This window comes from Myotis brandtii, unplaced genomic scaffold (assembly GCF_000412655.1).
Source record: "Myotis brandtii unplaced genomic scaffold, ASM41265v1 scaffold430, whole genome shotgun sequence".
NCBI classification, from domain to species: domain Eukaryota; kingdom Metazoa; phylum Chordata; class Mammalia; order Chiroptera; family Vespertilionidae; genus Myotis; species Myotis brandtii.
Window position 1 is genome coordinate 393,334 of NW_005366456.1, and position 6,468 is coordinate 399,801.

Consider the following 6,468-nt stretch of genomic DNA (forward strand, 5'->3'; position numbering starts at 1 on the left):
TAAGCAGTCACAAAAACAGTTATTTAAAATATCAACACAGAGTACAAGAAGGAGGTCAGAATTAGGTGCAATGTTCTTTAAGAAAAAACCGAAATCAAACAACAAAGGAATTTTATCTTCTCTTAAATGTCAAGGTTCCTATCGGGGCATGGCAGTTCATGGGAAGGGAAGGAGGTGGGAAAGACTGGGCTAATCAATCAATCCAGAGTGATCACAGGTAAGGTTTCCGGTGAGGGAGAGGGAATTAATTCTGGGCGGAAGTTCATTGCTCGTTACTTGTGGAGGAGTGTGCTATGGTTAATGTTTGACAATAAGCTAGGAGCATGGATTTTGGATCCAGACTTCTTGAGTTCAAATCCTACTTTGTCATATACTAGCTGTGTGGCCTTGGTCAAATTACTTAACCTCTCTGAACTTCTGTAATATAGAGCAATAATTGTATCTCTCTCATTTGCTGTGGTAGAGGTTCATGACTTAATATTTGATGAGTTCATAAAGAAGGACCCAGCACATAGTAAATACTATACAAGTTTGGTGCCATTATTATTATTATTATGCTAATTTAAACTATAAACCAAAATAAAAATTTCCCTGTAAGTTTAAATGATCTAATTTACCAAGGAAATCAGAAATAAAGAAATCACAACATCTTAGACATGACCATGGCTCAAATATCTGCTTAGTTTGAGTTAACCAAGACCACTGGTTTCTCAGGCCTTTTGCTTAAACAATGTTTTTTAAAAGCCTAATTGGTATCATCTTAGTCACTCTTAAAAATTCATTGACTTGGCATTCTGTTGTATTTGCAAAAATATTTTTATTGAATTCGTTGGAGTGACATTGGTTAATAAAATTATGTAGGTTTCAGTTGTACAATTCTCTGAGACATCGTCTGTATATTGTACTGTGTGTTCACCACCCACGTCAAGCCTCCTTCCATCACCATTTAATCTAGCATTTTTCTAATGGAGGTTTAAATTTGTGTCTTAATGGCCCTGGGTGGTTATTTTTCTTTTCTTTTCTTTTCCTTTTCTTTTCTTTTTTCTTTTTTTCCCTATAACATGTGATACACAATAAGGGCTGAATCCCTCAGTAAACTAGTTGACTAAATGGAGGAAATAATACATTATTTGTATGTTTTCAAGTAATCACCATTTTTTAACTAAAATCAGGGAAAGGGTTCCCAAGGTCATATTCATCTTTTAAATGACTAGGTTTCCCTATGATTTTTCTCCGGTGACATTTAGAAGATGCCCGATTCGCTGTGCTTACTGTCAGTGCCTTGGTCCCTACACCCCTGCCCTTGACTAGGCTGCAGGGAGCGCACAATTCCTCATCTCAGGGCAGGCCTGGGCCAGGGGTCCTCCGCCCTGGGGCCCTGCGACGCGGTGGGCACTGCTGCCCTCTGCTGGTGATCGCATGGAACACTCCCTTCCCCGGGCTTTTCAGAGGACCGGACCTGAGTCTTGTGACCACCTCTAAAGCCCTGCACCCTGGAGCCTCCCCGCTGCCCCCTCCCCCCACAGGCCCTGCAAGAAAAGGTCAAAATAAAAGCAGAACTAAGTAGTAATAATGAGCAATAGGAAGTCCAACACAGCGTCCCACAATTAGACCGCAGCTCCTGCTCCAAATGTTCGCTGTGTACGTCTTTCCCACGTGTCACTTTCTTCAGCCTCTGTTTGCTGAATCTGCTGGTGGTTGGTACAGAGCTTTCTCACTGTGTCCAGTGTAGGCTTCGCAAGTTCAGCTTAAGACGCATTTGGAATCCGGGCGCCCCGTGTTCTGCTGGGCTGCTGGCGCAATGGTGCAGCGGCCTGTGGTTGCCTTAGACCAGTGGTTCTCAACCTTCTGGCCCTTTAAATACAGTTCCTCATATTGTGACCCAACCATAAACTTATTTTCGTTGCTACTTCGTAACTGTAATGTTGCTACTGTTATGGATCGTAATGTAAATATCTGATATGCAGGATGGTCTTAGGCGACCCCTGTGAAAGGCTCGTTCGACCACCAAAGGGGTCGCGACCCACAGGTTGAGAACCACAGTGCTCTTCTTCCTCCCAAATGCCCCTTTGCAAAGGCGTAATCTAGTGAGGAAAATGAGCATGCTCTGTCGATGGATCCTTATGCTACCATCACTGAACTCCTGTGTGTGCCGAGCACATGCTCTGTGTGGAGACTGCATCCTCTGAGGTGTGGTCCATGATGCCCACCAGGAAGGACGCTGGCAGGACCAGAGGTCACTGCACAAGCCCATCTCAGGCACGTGCAGGGCCTCTGATACAGGAAGGATGCTGGCAGGACCAGAGGTCACTGCACAAGCCCATCTCAGGCACGTGCAGGGCCTCTGATAGCAAGTCCTTGAAATCAAGGGGGAAGAGCTGAAAGTGTGTGCATCGCCACTGTCTAGCAGATAAGTTAATTACACAGCAAGGGGAACATTTTTTATGCAGTGGGCATGGATGATATCACGGCAGCCCATGGGCGGGTCCAGGGAGCCGGGATCTGCTCAGAATGAAAGAATCCAGCACTGCAGAACAGAACATCCTTTTCAGAGCCAAATGCTCTCACATAAGGGAGAGGATAAAAGCTGAAAAGAAGTAGGAGGGCCTGTGTGGCAGCATCTCTAAAAAAGACCAGGCTGGAAGAGAAAAGAGCGTGTACAACAGCGTTACTGACTAGAGTCACCACGCGGCCTGCACCTCACATACTTGGAAGTTGCCAAGAGAATAAATCCTAAAAGTGCTCATCACAGGGAGAAACACATTTTGTAACTTTGTAGGGTGACAGATGGTACCTAGACTTATTGTGGGGATCATTTCACCCTGCATACAAATATCAAACATTGTGTTGTACACCTGAAACTAATGTAATGCGATGTCAATTATGCCTCCATTTTAAAAAAGAAAGAAAAGAACTTGTAACACTGATAATACATAAAGAAAGTATGATTTAAAAGTAAACTCTAGGACCAGAGCAAATACAGAAGACATGCATTATATGGTAACGGAAGGAAACGGAACTTTTGTGGGGAGCATGTAGCAGAGGATACAGGTATTGAATTACAGTGTGGTACACCTGACATTTATATGGCGTTACTTCAATAAAAAATAAAGAAGACATACATGTCCTTAGCTCACCATTGCCTGTTTCTAACATGCCTTTTAATGGCCCTGAGAACAGAATTCTACAAAGAAGATGCATACTTATTTTTCCTCTGAGCAGCTATCAAGAAGGCCCCAGACTTCAAGCTTAAAGGAGGGTCTTTGTAAAACTAGTGAATCCGGTCCAATCAAGTTAATGGCCACTGAGAGGTTGATGAAATGGGCGACTTACTGTTCAATAAGGACTTGTCATTATGGGACAAAGAGCTGCTTTGATCAAGCAAATCGCTGCAACAGTTCAGGGTTCGATTGATTCCTCAGCAATTAGTGGTAACGGGGTGCTAAAAGCAAAGCAAAGACAGATCTGACCGGAAATTGGTCTCCTCTGAGTTGAGAGGAGAGCAGGCCTCCTGGGAGGGCATCGCATCTGCATTGGGGGAGATGCTAGAATCCCCTGTCATGTAGATCCTCTGGCAGTTGCAACCTAAGTTGGGTTATGAATCTAGACTAGGATACTTGGAAACCAGAATGTACCAGTCATGTACAATTTAAACCACCTTCCCTATATTAGTCACTAGGTACACAGGTTTTCCTTTAAACCTAATACTGAGTCTGTGGTCTTGTATCCAACTAGAGGCCCAGAGCATGGATTTGTGTACCAGTGGGGTTTCTCGGCCTGGCCTGCGCCCTCTCCCAATCCGGGACCCCTCAGGGGATGTCGGACTGCTGGTTTTGGCCTGGTCCCCGCAGGCCAAATTATGTGAAATTTTCAAAAGCAACACTGCTACTGCTACAAAAAAGTAGAGGAATAACTAGGGGGAGATTTGCACCACTGACAAGCATTTAGTATCTTAAGATAGAAAGAGTACCCTGGCTGGTGTGTTTCAGTGGTTAGAGCTTTGGCCCATGACCGAAGGGCCACAGGTTTGATTCCCATCAAGGGCACATACTTGGTTTGCATGGTTAATCCCCACTCCTATCAGAGCTCCTGCCAGAGGTAACCAATCAGTGTGTTTCTCTCACATGGATGTTTCTCTCTCTCCCTCTCTCTCTCTCTCCTCATCTCTTCCTCCCTTCCACTCTCTAAAAATTAAGAAATATCCTCGAGTGAGGATTAATATTAACAGAAAATATAAAGAGTGTTTAAAATCAATAAGGAGACTTCCATAGAGGAACTGAGAAGGCGAAAAAGGAATTTCGTTAAAAAGGAATATCCATGTGGTTAGTACAAATGTGAAAAGAAATTCAACCTCATAATAATAATGAAAGAGTAAGGAGAAGCAACACTGCTACTGTCGCCAAAGCTCAGAACGGTTGATGGTTGCTAAAAGTGTATCGGCAAAGAGGGACACAGGTTCTCTGTTTAATAAATTGCTATATCATTTTTGGAAAAATAATATATATAATCTATAATAATAAAAGTGTAATATGCTAATTAGACCAGATGTCCTTCTGGACAAAGCCGGGGCTGCAAGGGAAGCCCGGGTCCTGCGTGCTGGAGAGAAGCCCAGGTCCCAGGTGCCAGAGGGAAGCTGGTGCCGGCAGCTGGGGGAAGGAAGGACTACTCTGGCATGAATTTCGTGCATTGGGCCTCTAGTCCTTATATAATATGTCAAAATATAAAGCATTCAGACCCTCTTACTCAGCAATTACACTTCTAATGATTTGGGTTAAGAATTAATTACACAAGTGTGAAAATATATGCTCCTAGCTGATCAACACTGTGGTATTTGTAATAAGAGTGAAAAAAATGAAAATGACCCAAATTGATATCAGTTAAGGATTGACAGGGGAAAAGTTGGTACATAAAAATAATGGAATCCTCTGTGGTTATTGGAGATGATGATATCACTCCATTTATATTGGCATGGAATGATATCTCCACTATATAGCGGAGTGAACAACACAGTTTATAAGGTGCAACTATAATGTGAGCCTATTAATATATCCAGGTGGGTTTCAGTGAAGCTAAATGTCTCTAGAACAGCTGTGGGCAAACTACGGCCCGCGGGCCGGATCCGGCCCGTTTGAAATGAATAAAACTAAAAAAAAAAAAAGACCGTACCCTTTCATGTAATGATGTTTACTTTGAATTTATATTAGTTCACACAAACACTCCATCCATGCTTTTGTTCCGGCCCTCCGGTCCAGTTTAAGAACCCATTGTGGCCCTCGAGTCAAAAAGTTTGCCCACCCCTGGGCTAGAACGTAAGTGTCACAAGGGCAGAGTCTTTATGTTCTTCACTGCGGTGTCCCTCGTGCCTAGAACAGTGCCTGGTACTACTGTGCAATCATGCAATTATGTTTGTTGATTGAATGAAAGATGTTTAGAACATTTTTCACCAATAGTTTAACATTGTTGTTAGTGGAGTGCTAGTCATTTTTTGTGTGTGTTCTTTATATTTTCTCTACTATTCGGGTTGTCTTCAAAATGCTTATTTTGTTTTTACCAAAACAACTACGATATTAAAAACGTGGTAATGTCTGCTGTTGGTGAGAATGTGGCAGTCCCAAATATGCTCATTGGCTGTGAAAACTGGTTCAAACTTTTGGAAAACCATTTGACATCAAATATTCAAAAATCACAAAAATGTTTCTTCCTTTGGTCTATTAATCTGCTAAGGAAAAAAAAAGCAAACTATAAAATGACCTATACATCCAGCGGTGTTTATCTCAGTGTTTAGATTAGGAAAACTACAACCCTAGCAACCTACAGGCACCTCTAAAGGGGGAAGAGTAAGAGTAAATTATGTAAATCCACTAGATGGGATTTCACATAACGACCAATTCTGAAGCTGATGTAGCTGATGAGTAGAAAGAGGCTGAACATGCAGGCATGCAGTGATTTAAATTATGCATAAACAACATGGTGTATTAAGACTGGGATTCTGGGTGCCGTTTTCTTAGAACAGCAGGAAGAACATGGGTTTTCCAGCTACAGACAGGTTTTTTATGCAGACATTTCTGCACAGCTGCTACCTAAGCTTGGTTGATTATGTTCCCTAACCTCTTGGTGCCTCCGCTTTCATATCTACAAAATGGGCTGATAGCACTACCTCCTAGTATTGAGAGGATTAAAATGAGATGATGCACATAAAAGGAAAAGGCCAAAGAGTCAGAAAGGACTCCACAAATTGTGGTAGTTATTTTAATTTTTGTTGTTATTGTTATATTTTTCAAACCTTCAAAAGATTGTCGGCTCCTATCAATTACAAACGGAATGAAAAGTAAAATAGCTAAAAAGGGAGGGAGGAAGAGGTTCATGCAATGGAACTTCGGGCTTGGGCCCCAAGTCCTCGGGAATCGCAGGTGGAGAGCTCAGTGCAGCGCGCACGGCGCGGGCGGCGGGGCGATCCTGGAGGTGGCC